This window comes from Camellia sinensis, chromosome 12, assembly GCF_055761805.1.
Source record: "Camellia sinensis isolate YWXY chromosome 12, ASM5576180v1, whole genome shotgun sequence".
Taxonomy (NCBI): Eukaryota; Viridiplantae; Streptophyta; class Magnoliopsida; order Ericales; family Theaceae; genus Camellia; species Camellia sinensis.
This window is the reverse complement of record NC_138972.1, coordinates 13,109,464-13,129,681: the sequence shown is the minus strand read 5'-3', so window position 1 is coordinate 13,129,681 and position 20,218 is coordinate 13,109,464.

Sequence of the window (20,218 nt, the reverse complement as noted above, 5' to 3'; positions counted from 1 at the left end):
CGTAATGCGCAAGAAATGGTACGGAAACCCCGTATTTACATATCTGCCACTGTGCAGGAGAATCCGTATAGGTGTTCGAGTGTTCGAACCGTAATGCGCAAGAAATGGTACGGAAACCCCGTATTTACATATCTGCCACTGTGCAGGAGAATCCGTATAGGTGTTCGAGTGTTCGAACCGTAATGTGCAAGAAATGGTCCCGAAACCCCGTATTTACATATCTGCCACTGTGCAGGAGAATCCGTATAGGTGTTCGAGTGTTCGAATTGTAATGCGCAAGAAATGGTATGTAAACCCCGTATATACATATCTGCCACTGTGCAGGAGAATCCGTATAGGTGTTCGAGTGTTCGAACCGTAATGCGTAAGAAATGGTACGGAAACCCCGTATTTACATATCTGCCACTGTGCAGGAGAATCCGTATAGGTGTTCGAGTGTTCGAACCGTAATGCGCAAGAAATGTTACGTAAACCCCGTATTTACATTTCTGCCACTGTGCACGAGAATCCGTATAGGTGTTCAAGTGTTCGAACCGTAATGCGCAAGAAATGGTACGGAAACCCCGTATTTACATATCTGCCACTGTGCAGGAGAATCCGTATAGGTGTTCGAGTGTTCGAACCGTAATGCGCAAGAAGTGGTACGGAAACCCCGTATTTACATATCTGCCACTGTGCAGGAGAATCCGTATAGGTGTTCGAGTGTTAGAACCGTAATGCGCAAGAAATGGTCCCGAAACCCCGTATTTACATATCCGCCACTGTGCAGGAGAATCCGTATAGGTGTTCGAGTGTTCGAACCGTAATGCGCAAGAAAAGGTACGGAAACCCCGTATTTACATATCTGCCACTGTGCAGGAGAATCCGTATAGGTGTTCTATTGTTCGAACCGTAATGTGCAAGAAATGGTCCCGAAACCCCGTATTTACATATCTGCCACTGTGCAGGAGAATCCGTATAGGTGTTCAAGTGTTCGAACGGTAATGCGCAAAAAATGGTATGTAAACCCCGTATTTACATATCTGCCACTGTGCAGGAGAATCCGTATAGGTGTTCGAGTGTTCGAACCGTAATGCGCAAGAAATGGTACGGAAACCCCGTATTTACATATCTGCCACTGTGCAGGAGAATCCGTATAGGTGTTCGAGTGTTCGAACCGTAATGCGCAAGAAATGGTACGGAAACCCCGTATTTACATATCTGCCACTGTGCAGGAGAATCCGTATAGGTGTTCGAGTGTTCGAACCGTAATGCGCAAGAAATGGTACGAAAACCCCGTATTTACATATCTGCCACTGAGCAGGAGAATCCGTATAGGTGTTCAAGTGTTCGAACCGTAATGTGCAAGAAATGGTCCCGAAACCCCGTATTTACATATCTGCCACTGTGCAGGAGAATCCGTATAGGTGTTCGAGTGTTCGAACCGTAATGCGCAAGAAATGGTACGGAAACCCCGTATTTACATATCTGCCACTGTGCAGGAGAATCCGTATAGGTGTTCGAGTGTTCGAACCGTAATGCGCAAGAAATGGTACGAAAACCCCGTATTTACATATCTGCCACTGAGCAGGAGAATCCGTATAGGTGTTCCAGTGTTCGAACCGTAATGTGCAACAAATGGTCCCGAAACCCCGTATTTACATATCTGCCACTGTGCAGGAGAATCCGTATAGGTGTTCGAGTGTTCGAACCGTAATGCGCAAGAAATGGTACGGAAACCCCGTATTTACATATCTGCCACTGTGCAGGAGAATCCGTATAGGTGTTCGAGTGTTCGAACCGTAATGCGCAAGAAATGGTACGAAAACCCCGTATTTACATATCTGCCACTGAGCAGGAGAATCCGTATAGGTGTTCAAGTGTTCGAACCGTAATGTGCAAGAAATGGTCCCGAAACCCCGTATTTACATATCTGCCACTGTGCAGGAGAATCCGTATAGGTGTTCGAGTGTTCGAACCGTAATGCGCAAGAAATGGTACGGAAACCCCGTATTTACATATCTGTCACTGTGCAGGAGAATCCGTATAGGTGTTCGAGTGTTCGAACCGCAATGCGCAAGAAATGGTACGGAAACCCCGTATTTACATATCTGCCACTGTGCAAGAGAATCCGTATTGGTGTTCTAGTGTTCCAACCGTAATGCGCAAGAAATGGTACGGAAACCCCGTATTTACATAATTGCCACTGTGCAGGAGAATCCGTATAGGTGTTCTAGTGTTCGAACCGTAATGCGCAAGAAAAGGTACGGAAACCCCGTATTTACATATCTGCCACTGTGCAGGAGAATCCGTATAGGTGTTCGAGTGTTCGAACCGTAATGCGCAAGAAGTGGTACGGAAACCCCGTATTTACATATCTGCCACTGCGCAGGAGAATCCGTATAGGTGTTCGAGTGTTCGAACGGTAATGCGCAAGAAATGGTATGTAAACCCCGTATTTACATATCTGCCACTGTGCAGGAGAATCCGTATAGGTGTTCGAGTGTTCGAACCGTAATGCGCAAGAAATGGTACGGAAACCCCGTATTTACATATCTGCCACTGTGCAGGAGAATCCGTATAGGTGTTCGAGTGTTCGAACCGTAATGCGCAAGAAATGGTACGGAAACCCCGTATTTACATATCTGCCACTGTGCAGGAGAATCCGTATAGGTGTTCGAGTGTTCGAACCGTAATGCGCAAGAAATGGTACGGAAACCCCGTATTTACATATCTGCCACTGTGCTGGAGAATCCGTATAGGTGTTCGAGTGTTCGAACCGTAATGTGCAAGAAATGGTCCCGAAACCCCGTATTTACATATCTGCCACTGTGCAGGAGAATCCGTATAGGTGTTCAAGTGTTCGAACGGTAATGCGCAAGAAATGGTATGTAAACCCCGTATTTACATATCTGCCACTGTGCAGGAGAATCCGTATAGGTGTTCGAGTGTTCGAACCGTAATGCGCAAGAAATGGTACGGAAACCCCGTATTTACATATCTGCCACTGTGCAGGAGAATCCGTATAGGTGTTCGAGTGTTCGAACCGTAATGCGCAAGAAATGTTACGTAAACCCCGTATTTACATTTCTGCCAATGTGCACGAGAATCCGTATAGGTGTTCAAGTGTTCGAACCGTAATGCGCAACAAATGGTACGGAAACCCCGTATTTACATATCTGCCACTGTGCAGGGGAATCCGTATAGGTGTTCGAGTGTTCGAACCGTAATGCGAAAGAAATGGTATGTAAACCCCGTATTTACATATCTGCCACTATGCAGGAGAATCCATATAGGTGTTCGAGTGTTCGAACCATAATGCGCAAGAAATGGTACGGAAACCCCGTATTTACATATCTGCCACTGTGCAGGAGAATCCGTATAGGTGTTCGAGTGTTCGAACCGTAATGTGCAAGAAATTGTCCCGAAACCCCGTATTTACATATCTGCCACTGTGCAGGAGAATCCGTATAGGTGTTCAAGTGTTCGAACGGTAATGCGCAAGAAATGGTATATAAACCCCGTATTTACATATCTGCCACTGTGCAGGAGAATCCGTATAGGTGTTCGAGTGTTCGAACCGTAATGCGCAAGAAATGGTACGGAAACCCCGTATTTACATATCTGCCACTGTGCAGGAGAATCCGTATAGGTGTTCGAGTGTTCGAACCGTAATGCGCAAGAAATGGTACGAAAACCCCGTATTTACATATCTGCCACTGTGCAGGAGAATCCGTATAGGTGTTCGAGTGTTCGAACCGTAATGTGCAAGAAATGGTCCCGAAACCCCGTATTTACATATCTGCCACTGTGTAGGAGAATCCGTATAGGTGTTCGAGTGTTCGAACCGTAATGCGCAAGAAATGGTACGGAAACCCCGTATTTACATATCTGCCACTGTGCAGGGGAATCCGTATAGGTGTTCGAGTGGTCGAACCGTAATGCGAAAGAAATGGTATGTAAACCCCGTATTTACATATCTTCCACTGTGCAAGTGAATCCGTATAGGTGTTCGAGTGTTCGAACCGTAATGCGCAAGAAATGGTACGGAAACCCCGTATTTACATATCTGCCACTGTGCAGGAGAATCCGTATAGGTGTTCGAGTGTTCGAACCATAATGCGCAAGAAATGGTACGGAAACCCTGTATTAACATATCTGCCACTGTGCAGGAGAATCCGTATAGGTGTTCGAGTGTTCGAACCGTAATGCGCAAGAAGTGGTACGGAAACCCCGTATTTACATATCTGCCACTGTGCAGGAGAATCCGTATAGGTGTTCGAGTGTTAGAACTGTAATGCGCAAGAAATGGTCCCGAAACCCCGTATTTACATATCTGCCACTGTGCAGGAGAATCCGTATAGGTGTTCGAGTGTTCGAACCGTAATGTGCAAGAAATGGTCCCGAAACCCCGTATTTACATATCTGCCACTGTGCAGGAGAATCCGTATAGGTGTTCGAGTGTTCGAACCGTAATGCGCAAGAAATGGTACGGAAACCCCGTATTTACATATCTGCCACTGTGCAGGAGAATCCGTATAGGTGTTCGAGTGTTCGAACCGTAATGCGCAAGAAATGGTACGGAAACCCCGTATTTACATATCTGCCACTGTGCAGGAGAATCCGTATAGGTGTTCGAGTGTTCGAACCGTAATGCGCAAGAAGTGGTACGGAAACCCCGTATTTACATATCTGCCACTGCGCAGGAGAATCCGTATAGGTGTTCGAGTGTTCGAACCGTAATGCGCAAGAAATGGTATGTAAACCCCGTATTTACATATCTGCCACTGTGCAAGTGAATCCGTATAGGTGTTCGAGTGTTCGAACCGTAATGCGCAAGAAATGGTACGGAAACCCCGTATTTACATATCTGCCACTGTGCAGGAGAATCCGTATAGGTGTTCGAGTGTTCGAACCGTAATGCGCAAGAAATGGTACGGAAACCCCGTATTTACATATCTGCCCCTGTGCAGGAGAATCCGTATAGGTGTTCGAGTGTTCGAACCGTAATGTGCAAGAAATGGTCCCGAAACCCCGTATTTACATATCTGCCACTGTGCAGGAGAATCCGTATAGGTGTTCGAGTGTTCGAACTGTAATGCGCAAGAAATGGTATGTAAACCCCGTATATACATATCTGCCACTGTGCAGGAGAATCCGTATAGGTGTTCGAGTGTTCGAACCGTAATGCGTAAGAAATGGTACGGAAACCCCGTATTTACATATCTGCCACTGTGCAGGAGAATCCGTATAGGTGTTCGAGTGTTCGAACCGTAATGCGCAAGAAATGGTACGGAAACCCCGTATTTACATATCTGCCACTGTGCAGGAGAATCCGTATAGGTGTTCGAGTGTTCGAACCGTAATGCGCAAGAAATGGTACGGAAACCCCGTATTTACATATCTGCCACTGTGCAGGAGAATCCGTATAGGTGTTCGAGTGTTCGAACCGTAATGCGCAAGAAATGGTACGGAAACCCCGTATTTACATATCTGCCACTGTGCAGGAGAATCCGTATAGGTGTTCGAGTGTTCGAACCGTAATGTGCAAGAAATGGTCCCGAAACCCCGTATTTACATATCTGCCACTGTGCAGGAGAATCCGTATAGGTGTTCAAGTGTTCGAACGGTAATGCGCAAGAAATGGTATGTAAACCCCGTATTTACATATCTGCCACTGTGCAGGAGAATCCGTATAGGTGTTCGAGTGTTCGAACCGTAATGCGCAAGAAATGGTACGGAAACCCCGTATTTACATATCTGCCACTGTGCAGGAGAATCCGTATAGGTGTTCGAGTGTTCGAACCGTAATGCGCAAGAAATGTTACGTAAACCCCGTATTTACATTTCTGCCAATGTGCACGAGAATCCGTATAGGTGTTCAAGTGTTCGAACCGTAATGCGCAACAAATGGTACGGAAACCCCGTATTTACATATCTGCCACTGTGCAGGGGAATCCGTATAGGTGTTCGAGTGTTCGAACCGTAATGCGAAAGAAATGGTATGTTAACCCCGTATTTACATATCTGCCACTATGCAGGAGAATCCATATAGGTGTTCGAGTGTTCGAACCATAATGCGCAAGAAATGGTACGGAAACCCCGTATTTACATATCTGCCACTGTGCAGGAGAATCCGTATAGGTGTTCGAGTGTTCGAACCGTAATGTGCAAGAAATTGTCCCGAAACCCTGTATTTACATATCTGCCACTGTGCAGGAGAATCCGTATAGGTGTTCCAGTGTTCGAACGGTAATGCGCAAGAAATGGTATATAAACCCCGTATTTACATATCTGCCACTGTGCAGGAGAATCCGTATAGGTGTTCGAGTGTTCGAACCGTAATGCGCAAGAAATGGTACGGAAACCCCGTATTTACATATCTGCCACTGTGCAGGAGAATCCGTATAGGTGTTCGAGTGTTCGAACCGTAATGCGCAAGAAATGGTACGAAAACCCCGTATTTACATATCTGCCACTGTGCAGGAGAATCCGTATAGGTGTTCGAGTGTTCGAACCGTAATGTGCAAGAAATGGTCCCGAAACCCCGTATTTACATATCTGCCACTGTGTAGGAGAATCCGTATAGGTGTTCGAGTGTTCGAACCGTAATGCGCAAGAAATGGTACGGAAACCCCGTATTTACATATCTGCCACTGTGCAGGGGAATCCGTATAGGTGTTCGAGTGGTCGAACCGTAATGCGAAAGAAATGGTATGTAAACCCCGTATTTACATATCTTCCACTGTGCAAGTGAATCCGTATAGGTGTTCGAGTGTTCGAACCGTAATGCGCAAGAAATGGTACGGAAACCCCGTATTTACATATCTGCCACTGTGCAGGAGAATCCGTATAGGTGTTCGAGTGTTCGAACCATAATGCGCAAGAAATGGTACGGAAACCCTGTATTAACATATCTGCCACTGTGCAGGAGAATCCGTATAGGTGTTCGAGTGTTCGAACCGTAATGCGCAAGAAGTGGTACGGAAACCCCGTATTTACATATCTGCCACTGTGCAGGAGAATCCGTATAGGTGTTCGAGTGTTAGAACTGTAATGCGCAAGAAATGGTCCCGAAACCCCGTATTTACATATCTGCCACTGTGCAGGAGAATCCGTATAGGTGTTCGAGTGTTCGAACCGTAATGTGCAAGAAATGGTCCCGAAACCCCGTATTTACATATCTGCCACTGTGCAGGAGAATCCGTATAGGTGTTCGAGTGTTCGAACCGTAATGCGCAAGAAATGGTACGGAAACCCCGTATTTACATATCTGCCACTGTGCAGGAGAATCCGTATAGGTGTTCGAGTGTTCGAACCGTAATGCGCAAGAAATGGTACGGAAACCCCGTATTTACATATCTGCCACTGTGCAGGAGAATCCGTATAGGTGTTCGAGTGTTCGAACCGTAATGCGCAAGAAGTGGTACGGAAACCCCGTATTTACATATCTGCCACTGTGCAGGAGAATCCGTATAGGTGTTCGAGTGTTCGAACCGTAATGCGCAAGAAATGGTATGTAAACCCCGTATTTACATATCTGCCACTGTGCAAGTGAATCCGTATAGGTGTTCGAGTGTTCGAACCGTAATGCGCAAGAAATGGTACGGAAACCCCGTATTTACATATCTGCCACTGTGCAGGAGAATCCGTATAGGTGTTCGAGTGTTCGAACCGTAATGCGCAAGAAATGGTACGGAAACCCCGTATTTACATATCTGCCCCTGTGCAGGAGAATCCGTATAGGTGTTCGAGTGTTCGAACCGTAATGTGCAAGAAATGGTCCCGAAACCCCGTATTTACATATCTGCCACTGTGCAGGAGAATCCGTATAGGTGTTCGAGTGTTCGAACTGTAATGCGCAAGAAATGGTATGTAAACCCCGTATATACATATCTGCCACTGTGCAGGAGAATCCGTATAGGTGTTCGAGTGTTCGAACCGTAATGCGTAAGAAATGGTACGGAAACCCCGTATTTACATATCTGCCACTGTGCAGGAGAATCCGTATAGGTTTTCGAGTGTTCGAACCGTAATGCGCAAGAAATGTTACGTAAACCCCGTATTTACATTTCTGCCACTGTGCACGAGAATCCGTATAGGTGTTCCAGTGTTCGAACCGTAATGCGCAAGAAATGGTACGGAAACCCCGTATTTACATATCTGCCACTGTGCAGGAGAATCCGTATAGGTGTTCGAGTGTTCGAACCGTAATGCGCAAGAAGTGGTACGGAAACCCCGTATTTACATATCTGCCACTGTGCAGGAGAATCCGTATAGGTGTTCGAGTGTTAGAACCGTAATGCGCAAGAAATGGTCCCGAAACCCCGTATTTACATATCCGCCACTGTGCAGGAGAATCCGTATAGGTGTTCGAGTGTTCGAACCGTAATGCGCAAGAAAAGGTACGGAAACCCCGTATTTACATATCTGCCACTGTGCAGGAGAATCCGTATAGGTGTTCGATTGTTCGAACCGTAATGCGCAAGAAATGGTACGGAAACCCCGTATTTACATATCTGCCACTGTGCAGGAGAATCCGTATAGGTGTTCGAGTGTTCGAACCGTAATGCGCAAGAAATGGTACGGAAACCCCGTATTTACATATCTGCCACTGTGCAAGAGAATCCGTATTGGTGTTCTAGTGTTCCAACCGTAATGCGCAAGAAATGGTACGGAAACCCCGTATTTACATATATGCCACTGTGCAGGAGAATCCGTATAGGTGTTCGAGTGTTCGAACCGTAATGCGCAAGAAATGGTACGGAAACCCCGTATTTACATATCTGCCACTGTGCAGGAGAATCCATATAGGTGTTCGAGTGTTAGAACCGTAATGCGCAAGAAATGGTCCCGAAACCCCGTATTTACATATCTGCCACTGTGCAGGAGAATCCGTATAGGTGTTCGAGTGGTCGAACCGTAATGTGCAAGAAATGGTCCCGAAACCCCGTATTTACATATCTGCCACTGTGCAGGAGAATCCGTATAGGTGTTCGAGTGTTCGAACTGTAATGCGCAAGAAATGGTATGTAAACCCCGTATATACATATCTGCCACTGTGCAGGAGAATCCGTATAGGTGTTCGAGTGTTCGAACCGTAATGCGTAAGAAATGGTACGGAAACCCCGTATTTACATATCTGCCACTGTGCAGGAGAATCCGTATAGGTGTTCGAGTGTTCGAACCGTAATGCGCAAGAAGTGGTACGGAAACCCCGTATTTACATATCTGCCACTGCGCAGGAGAATCCGTATAGGTGTTCGAGTGTTCGAACCGTAATGCGCAAGAAATGGTATGTAAACCCCGTATTTACATATCTGCCACTGTGCAAGTGAATCCGTATAGGTGTTCGAGTGTTAGAACTGTAATGCGCAAGAAATGGTCCCGAAACCCCGTATTTACATATCTGCCACTGTGCAGGAGAATCCGTATAGGTGTTCGAGTGTTCGAACCGTAATGTGCAAGAAATGGTCCCGAAACCCCGTATTTACATATCTGCCACTGTGCAGGAGAATCCGTATAGGTGTTCGAGTGTTCGAACCGTAATGCGCAAGAAATGGTACGGAAACCCCGTATTTACATATCTGCCACTGTGCAGGAGAATCCGTATAGGTGTTCGAGTGTTCGAACCGTAATGCGCAAGAAATGGTACGGAAACCCCGTATTTACATATCTGCCACTGTGCAGGAGAATCCGTATAGGTGTTCGAGTGTTCGAACCATAATGCGCAAGAAGTGGTACGGAAACCCCGTATTTACATATCTGCCACTGCGCAGGAGAATCCGTATAGGTGTTCGAGTGTTCGAACCGTAATGCGCAAGAAATGGTATGTAAACCCCGTATTTACATATCTGCCACTGTGCAAGTGAATCCGTATAGGTGTTCGAGTGTTCGAACCATAATGCGCAAGAAATGGTACGGAAACCCCGTATTTACATATCTGCCACTGTGCAGGAGAATCCGTATAGGTGTTCGAGTGTTCGAACCGTAATGCGCAAGAAATGGTACGGAAACCCCGTATTTACATATCTGCCCCTGTGCAGGAGAATCCGTATAGGTGTTCGAGTGTTCGAACCGTAATGTGCAAGAAATGGTCCCGAAACCCCGTATTTACATATCTGCCACTGTGCAGGAGAATCCGTATAGGTGTTCGAGTGTTCGAACTGTAATGCGCAAGAAATGGTATGTAAACCCCGTATATACATATCTGCCACTGTGCAGGAGAATCCGTATAGGTGTTCGAGTGTTCGAACCGTAATGCGTAAGAAATGGTACGGAAACCCCGTATTTACATATCTGCCACTGTGCAGGAGAATCCGTATAGGTTTTCGAGTGTTCGAACCGTAATGCGCAAGAAATGTTACGTAAACCCCGTATTTACATTTCTGCCACTGTGCACGAGAATCCGTATAGGTGTTCAAGTGTTCGAACCGTAATGCGCAAGAAATGGTACGGAAACCCCGTATTTACATATCTGCCACTGTGCAGGAGAATCCGTATAGGTGTTCGAGTGTTCGAACCGTAATGCGCAAGAAGTGGTACGGAAACCCCGTATTTACATATCTGCCACTGTGCAGGAGAATCCGTATAGGTGTTCGAGTGTTAGAACCGTAATGCGCAAGAAATGGTCCCGAAACCCCGTATTTACATATCCGCCACTGTGCAGGAGAATCCGTATAGGTGTTCGAGTGTTCGAACCGTAATGCGCAAGAAAAGGTACGGAAACCCCGTATTTACATATCTGCCACTGTGCAGGAGAATCCGTATAGGTGTTCGATTGTTCGAACCGTAATGCGCAAGAAATGGTACGGAAACCCCGTATTTACATATCTGCCACTGTGCAGGAGAATCCGTATAGGTGTTCGAGTGTTCGAACCGTAATGCGCAAGAAATGGTACGGAAACCCCGTATTTACATATCTGCCACTGTGCAAGAGAATCCGTATTGGTGTTCTAGTGTTCCAACCGTAATGCGCAAGAAATGGTACGGAAACCCCGTATTTACATATCTGCCACTGTGCAGGAGAATCCGTATAGGTGTTCGAGTGTTCGAACCGTAATGCGCAAGAAATGGTACGGAAACCCCGTATTTACATATCTGCCACTGTGCAGGAGAATCCATATAGGTGTTCGAGTGTTAGAACCGTAATGCGCAAGAAATGGTCCCGAAACCCCGTATTTACATATCTGCCACTGTGCAGGAGAATCCGTATAGGTGTTCGAGTGGTCGAACCGTAATGCGAAAGAAATGGTATGTAAACCCCGTATTTACATATCTGCCACTGTGCAAGTGAATCCGTATAGGTGTTCGAGTGTTCGAACCGTAATGCGCAAGAAATGGTACGGAAACCCCGTATTTACATATCTGCCACTGTGCAGGAGAATCCGTATAGGTGTTCGAGTGTTCGAACCGTAATGTGCAAGAAATGGTCCCGAAACCCCGTATTTACATATCTGCCACTGTGCAGGAGAATCCGTATAGGTGTTCGAGTGTTCGAACCGTAATGCGCAAGAAATGGTACGGAAACCCCGTATTTACATATCTGCCACTGTGCAGGGGAATCCGTATAGGTGTTCGAGTGGTCGAACCGTAATGCGAAAGAAATGGTATGTAAACCCCGTATTTACATATCTGCCACTGTGCAAGTGAATCCGTATAGGTGTTCGAGTGTTCGAACCGTAATGCGCAAGAAATGGTACGGAAACCCCGTATTTACATATCTGCCACTGTGCAGGAGAATCCGTATAGGTGTTCGAGTGTTCGAACCATAATGCGCAAGAAATGGTACGGAAACCCCGTATTTACATATCTGCCACTGTGCAGGAGAATCCGTATAGGTGTTCGAGTGTTCGAACCGTAATGCGCAAGAAGTGGTACGGAAACCCCGTATTTACATATCTGCCACTGTGCAGGAGAATCCGTATAGGTGTTCGAGTGTTCGAACCGTAATGCGCAAGAAATGGTACGGAAACCCCGTATTTACATATCTGCCACTGTGCAGGAGAATCCGTATAGGTGTTCGAGTGTTCGAACCGTAATGCGCAAGAAATGGTACGGAAACCCCGTATTTACATATCTGCCACTGTGCAGGAGAATCCGTATAGGTGTTCGAGTGTTCGAACCGTAATGCGCAAGAAATGGTACGGAAACCCCGTATTTACATATCTGCCACTGTGCAGGAGAATCCGTATAGGTGTTCGAATGTTCGAACCGTAATGCGCAAGAAGTGGTACGGAAACCCCGTATCTACATATCTGCCACCGCGCAGGAGAATCCGTAAAGTGTTCACGTGTTCGAACCGTAATGCGCAAGAAATGGTATGTAAACCCCGTATTTACATATCTGCCACTTTGCAGGTGAATCCGTATAGGTGTTCGAGTGTTCGAACCGTAATGCGCAAGAAATGGTACGGAAACCCCGTATTTACATATCTGCCACTTTGCAGGAGAATCCTTATAGGTGTTCGAGTGTTTGAACCGTAATGCACAAGAAATGGTATGGAAACCCCGTATTTACATATCTGCCACTGTGCAGGAGAATCCGTATAGGTTTTCGAGTGTTCGAACCGTAATGCGCAAGAAATGGTATGTAAACCCCGTATTTACATATCTGCCACTGTGCAGGAGAATCCGTATAGGTGTTCGAGTGTTCGAACCGTAATGCGCAAGAAATGGTACGGAAACCCCGTATTTACATATCTGCCACTGTGCAGGAGAATCCGTATAGGTGTTCGAGTGTTCGAACCGTAATGCGCAAGAAATGTTACGTAAACCCCGTATTTACATTTCTGCCACTGTGCACGAGAATCCGTATAGGTGTTCAAGTGTTCGAACCGTAATGTGCAAGAAATGGTACGGAAACCCCGTATTTACATATCTGCCACTGTGCAGGAGAATCCGTATAGGTGTTCGAGTGTTCGAACCGTAATGCGCAAGAAATGGTACGGAAACCCCGTATTTACATATCTGCCACTGTGCAGGAGAATCCGTATAGGTGTTCGAATGTTCGAACCGTAATGCGCAAGAAGTGGTACGGAAACCCCGTATTTACATATCTGCCACCACGCAGGAGAATCCGTAAAGTGTTCACGTGTTCGAACCGTAATGCGCAAGAAATGGTATGTAAACCCCGTATTTACATATCTGCCACTGTGGAGGTGAATCCGTATAGGTGTTCGAGTGTTCGAACCGTAATGCGCAAGAAATGGTACGGAAACCCCGTATTTACATATCTGCCACTTTGCAGGAGAATCCTTACAGGTGTTCGAGTGTTTGAACCGTAATGCGCAAGAAATGGTATGGAAACCCCGTATTTACATATCTGCCACTGTGCAGGAGAATCCGTATAGGTTTTCGAGTGTTCGAACCGTAATGCGCAAGAAATGGTATGTAAACCCCGTATTTACATATCTGCCACTGTGCAGGAGAATCCGTATAGGTGTTCGAGTGTTCGAACCGTAATGCGCAAGAAATGGTACGGAAACCCCGTATTTACATATCTGCCACTGTGCAGGAGAATCCGTATAGGTGTTCGAGTATTCGAACCGTAATGCGCAAGAAATGTTACGTAAACCCCGTATTTACATTTCTGCCACTGTGCACGAGAATCCGTATAGGTGTTCAAGTGTTCGAACCGTAATGCGCAAGAAATGGTACGGAAACCCCGTATTTACATATCTGCCACTGTGCAGGGGAATCCGTATAGGTGTTCGAGTGGTCGAACCGTAATGCGAAAGAAATGGTATGTAAACCCCGTATTTACATATCTGCCACTGTGCAAGTGAATCCGTATAGGTGTTCGAGTGTTCGAACCGTAATGCGCAAGAAATGGTACGGAAACCCCGTATTTACATATCTGCCACTGTGTAGGAGAATCCGTATAGGTGTTCGAGTGTTCGAACCATAATGCGCAAGAAATGGTACGAAAACCCCTTATTTACATATCTGCCACTGTGCAGGAGAATCCGTATAGGTGTTCGAGTTTTCGAACCGTAATGCGCAAGAAGTGGTACGGAAACCCCGTATTTACATATCTGCCACTGTGTAGGAGAATCCGTATAGGTGTTCGAGTGTTAGAACCGTAATGCGCAAGAAATGGTCCCGAAACCCCGTATTTACATATCTGCCACTGTGCAGGAGAATCCGTATAGGTGTTCGAGTGTTCGAACCGTAATGCGCAAGAAATGGTACGGAAACCCTGTATTTACATATCTGCCACTGTGCAGGAGAATCCGTATAGGTGTTCGAGTGTTCGAACCGTAATGCGCAAGAAATGGTACGGAAACCCCGTATTTACATATCTGCCACTGTGCAGGAGAATCCGTATAGGTGTTCGAGTGTTCGAACCGTAATGCGCAAGAAACGGTACGGAAACCCCGTATTTACATATCTGCCACTGTGCAAGAGAATCCGTATTGGTGTTCTAGTGTTCCAACCGTAATGCGCAAGAAATGGTACGGAAACCCCGTATTTACATATCTGCCACTGTGCAGGAGAATCCGTATAGGTGTTCGAGTGTTCGAACCGTAATGCGCAAGAAATGGTACGGAAACCCCGTATTTACATATCTGCCACTGTGCAGGAGAATCCGTATAGGTGTTCGAGTGTTCGAACCGTAATGCGCAAGAAGTGGTACGGAAACCCCGTATTTACATATCTGCCACTGCGCAGGAGAATCCGTATAAGTGTTCATGTGTTCGAACCGTAATGCGCAAGAAATGGTATGTAAACCCCGTATTTACATATCTGCCACTGTGCAGGTGAATCCGTATAGGTGTTCGAGTGTTCGAACCGTAATGCGCAAGAAATGGTACGGAAACCCCGTATTTACATATCTGCCACTTTGCAGGAGAATCCTTATAGGTGTTCGAGTGTTAGAACGGTAATGCGCAAGAAATGGTATGTAAACCCCGTATTTACATATCTGCCACTGTGCAGGAGAATCCGTATAGGTTTTCGAGTGTTCGAACCGTAATGCGCAAGAAATGGTATGTAAACCCCGTATTTACATATCTGCCACTGTGCAGGAGAATCCGTATAGGTGTTCGAGTGTTCGAACCGTAATGCGCAAGAAATGGTACGAAAACCCCGTATTTACATATCTGCCACTGTGCAGGAGAATCCATATAGGTGTTCGAGTGTTCGAACCGTAATGCGCAAGAAATGGTACGGAAACCCCGTATTTACATATCTGCCACTGTGCAGGAGAATCCGTATAGGTGTTCGAATGTTCGAACCGTAATGCGCAAGAAGTGGTACGGAAACCCCGTATTTACATATCTGCCACCGCGCAGGAGAATCCATAAAGTGTTCACGTGTTCGAACCGTAATGCGCAAGAAATGGTATGTAAACCCCGTATTTACATATCTGCCACTGTGCAGGTGAATCCGTATAGGTGTTCGAGTGTTCGAACCGTAATGCGCAAGAAATGGTACGGAAACCCCGTATTTACATATCTGCCACTTTGCAGGAGAATCCGTATAGGTGTTCGAGTGTTCGAACCATAATGCGCAAGAAATGGTACGGAAACCCCGTATTTACATATCTGCCACTGTGCAGGAGAATCTGTATAGGTGTTCGAGTGTTCGAACCGTAATGCGCAAGAAGTGGTACGGAAACCCCGTATTTACATATCTGCCACTGTGCAGGAGAATCCGTATAGGTGTTCGAGTGTTAGAACCGTAATGCGCAAGAAATGGTCCCGAAACCCCGTATTTACATATCTGCCACTGTGCAGGAGAATCCGTATAGGTGTTCGAGTGTTCGAACCGTAATGCGCAAGAAATGGTACGGAAACCCCGTATTTACATATCTGCCACTGTGTAGGAGAATCCGTATAGGTGTTCGAGTGTTCGAACCATAATGCGCAAGAAATGGTACGAAAACCCCGTATTTACATATCTGCCACTGTGCAGGAGAATCCGTATAGGTGTTCGAGTTTTCGAACCGTAATGCGCAAGAAGTGGTACGGAAACCCCGTATTTACATATCTGCCACTGTGTAGGAGAATCCGTATAGGTGTTCGAGTGTTAGAACCGTAATGCGCAAGAAATGGTCCCGAAACCCCGTATTTACATATCTGCCACTGTGCAGGAGAATCCGTATAGGTGTTCGAGTGTTCGAACCGTAATGCGCAAGAAATGGTACGGAAACCCTGTATTTACATATCTGCCACTGTGCAGGAGAATCCGTATAGGTGTTCGAGTGTTCGAACCGTAATGCGCAAGAAATGGTACGGAAACCCCGTATTTACATATCTGCCACTGTGCAGGAGAATCCGTATAGGTGTTCGAGTGTTCGAACCGTAATGCGCAAGAAACGGTACGGAAACCCCGTATTTACATATCTGCCACTGTGCAAGAGAATCCGTATTGGTGTTCTAGTGTTCCAACCGTAATGCGCAAGAAATGGTACGGAAACCCCGTATTTACATATCTGCCACTGTGCAGGAGAATCCGTATAGGTGTTCGAGTGTTCGAACCGTAATGCGCAAGAAATGGTACGGAAACCCCGTATTTACATATCTGCCACTGTGCAGGAGAATCCGTATAGGTGTTCGAGTGTTCGAACCGTAATGCGCAAGAAGTGGTACGGAAACCCCGTATTTACATATCTACCACTGCGCAGGAGAATCCGTATAAGTGTTCATGTGTTCGAACCGTAATGCGCAAGAAATGGTATGTAAACCCCGTATTTACATATCTGCCACTGTGCAGGTGAATCCGTATAGGTGTTCGAGTGTTCGAACCGTAATGCGCAAGAAATGGTACGGAAACCCCGTATTTACATATCTGCCACTTTGCAGGAGAATCCTTATAGGTGTTCGAGTGTTTGAACCGTAATGCGCAAGAAATGGTATGTAAACCCCGTATTTACATATCTGCCACTGTGCAGGAGAATCCGTATAGGTTTTCGAGTGTTCGAACCGTAATGCGCAAGAAATGGTATGTAAACCCCGTATTTACATATCTGCCACTGTGCAGGAGAATCCGTATAGGTGTTCGAGTGTTCGAACCGTAATGCGCAAGAAATGGTACGAAAACCCCGTATTTACATATCTGCCACTGTGCAGGAGAATCCATATAGGTGTTCGAGTGTTCGAACCGTAATGCGCAAGAAATGGTACGGAAACCCCGTATTTACATATCTGCCACTGTGCAGGAGAATCCGTATAGGTGTTCGAATGTTCGAACCGTAATGCGCAAGAAGTGGTACGGAAACCCCGTATTTACATATCTGCCACCGCGCAGGAGAATCCATAAAGTGTTCACGTGTTCGAACCGTAATGCGCAAGAAATGGTATGTAAACCCCGTATTTACATATCTGCCACTGTGCAGGTGAATCCGTATAGGTGTTCGAGTGTTCGAACCGTAATGCGCAAGAAATGGTACGGAAACCCCGTATTTACATATCTGCCACTTTGCAGGAGAATCCGTATAGGTGTTCGAGTGTTCGAACCATAATGCGCAAGAAATGGTACGGAAACCCCGTATTTACATATCTGCCACTGTGCAGGAGAATCTGTATAGGTGTTCGAGTGTTCGAACCGTAATGCGCAAGAAGTGGTACGGAAACCCCGTATTTACATATCTGCCACTGTGCAGGAGAATCCGTATAGGTGTTCGAGTGTTAGAACCGTAATGCGCAAGAAATGGTCCCGAAACCCCGTATTTACATATCTGCCACTGTGCAGGAGAATCCGTATAGGTGTTCGAGTGTTCGAACCGTAATGCGCAAGAAATGTTACGTAAACCCCGTATTTACATTTCTGCCAATGTGCACGAGAATCCGTATAGGCGTTCAAGTGTTCGAACCGTAATGCGCAAGAAATGGTACGGAAACCCCGTATTTACATATCTGCCACTGTGCAGGGGAATCCGTATAGGTGTTCGAGTGTTCGAACCGTAATGCGAAAGAAATGGTATGTAAACCCCGTATTTACATATCTGCCACTGTGCAGGAGAATCCATATAGGTGTTCGAGTGTTCGAACCATATTGCGCAAGAAATGGTACGGAAACCCCGTATTTACATATCTGCCACTGTGCAGGAGAATCCGTATAGGTGTTCGAGTGTTCGAACCGTAATGCGCAAGAAGTGGTACGGAAACCCCGTATTTACATATCTGCCACTGTGCAGGAGAATCCGTATAGGTGTTCGAGTGTTAGAACCGTAATGCGCAAGAAATGGTCCCGAAACCCCGTATTTACATATCTGACACTGTGCAGGAGAATCCGTATAGGTGTTCGAGTGTTCGAACCGTAATGCGCAAGAAATGGTACGGAAACCCCGTATTTACATATCTGCCACTGTGCAGGAGAATCCGTATAGGTGTTCGAGGGTTCGAACCGTAATGCGCAAGAAATGGTACGGAAACCCCGTATTTACATATCTGCCACTGTGCAGGAGAATCCGTATAGGTGTTCGAGTGTTCGAACCGCAATGCGCAAGAAATGGTACGGAAACCCCGTATTTACATATCTGCCACTGTGCAAGAGAATCCGTATTGGTGTTCTAGTGTTCCAACCGTAATGCGCAAGAAATGGTACGGAAACCCCGTATTTACATATCTGCCACTGTGCAGGAGAATCCGTATAGGTGTTCGAGTGTTCGAACCGTAATGCGCAAGAAATGGTACGGAAACCCCGTATTTACATATCTGCCACTGTGCAGGAGAATCCGTATAGGTGTTCGAGTGTTCGAACCGTAATGCGCAAGAAGTGGTACGGAAACCCCGTATTTACATATCTGCCACTGCGCAGGAGAATCCGTATAGGTGTTCAAGTGTTCGAACCGTAATGCGCAAGAAATGGTAGGTAAACCCCGTATTTACATATCTGCCACTGTGCAAGTGAATCCGTATAGGTGTTCGAGTGTTCGAACCGTAATGCGCAAGAAATGGTACGGAAACCCCGTATTTACATATCTGCCACTGTGCAGGAGAATCCGTATAGGTGTTCGAGTGTTCGAACCGTAATGCGCAAGAAATGGTACGGAAACCCCGTATTTACATATCTGCCACTGTGCAGGAGAATCCGTATAGGTGTTCGAATGTTCGAACCGTAATGCGCAAGAAGTGGTACGGAAACCCCGTATTTACATATCTGCCACCGCGCAGGAGAATCCGTAAAGTGTTCACGTGTTCGAACCGTAATGCGCAAGAAATGGTATGTAAACCCCGTATTTACATATCTGCCACTGTGCAGGTGAATCCGTATAGGTGCTCGAGTGTTCGAACCGTAATGCGCAAGAAATGGTACGGAAACCCCGTATTTACATATCTGCCACTTTGCAGGAGAATCCGTATAGGTGTTCGAGTGTTCGAACCATAATGCACAAGAAATGGTACGGAAACCCCGTATTTACATATCTGCCACTGTGCAGGAGAATCTGTATAGGTGTTCGAGTGTTCGAACCGTAATGCGCAAGACGTGGTACGGAAACCCCGTATTTACATATCTGCCACTGTGCAGGAGAATCCGTATAGGTGTTCGAGTGTTAGAACCGTAATGCGCAAGAAATGGTCCCGAAACCCCGTATTTAAATATCTGCCACTGTGCAGGAGAATCCGTATAGGTGTTCGAGTGTTCGAACCGTAATGCGCAAGAAATGTTACGTAAACCCCGTATTTACATTTCTGCCAATGTGCACGAGAATCCGTATAGGTGTTCAAGTGTTCGAACCGTAATGCGCAGGAAATGGTACGGAAACCCCGTATTTACATATCTGCCACTGTGCAGGGGAATCCGTATAGGTGTTCGAGTGTTCGAACCGTAATGCGAAAGAAATGGTATGTAAACCCCGTATTTACATATCTGCCACTGTGCAGGAGAATCCATATAGGTGTTCGAGTGTTCGAACCATATTGCGCAAGAAATGGTACGGAAACCCCGTATTTACATATCTGCCACTGTGCAGGAGAATCCGTATAGGTGTTCGAGTGTTCGAACCGTAATGCGCAAGAAGTGGTACGGAAACCCCGTATTTACATATCTGCCACTGTGCAGGAGAATCCGTATAGGTGTTCGAGTGTTATAACCGTAATGCGCAAGAAATGGTCCCGAAACCCCGTTTTTACATATCTGCCACTGTGCAGGAGAATCCGTATAGGTGTTCGAGTGTTCGAACCGTAATGCGCAAGAAATGGTACGGAAACCCCGTATTTACATATCTGCCACTGTGCAGGAGAATCCGTATAGGTGTTCGAGGGTTCGAACCGTAATGCGCAAGAAATGGT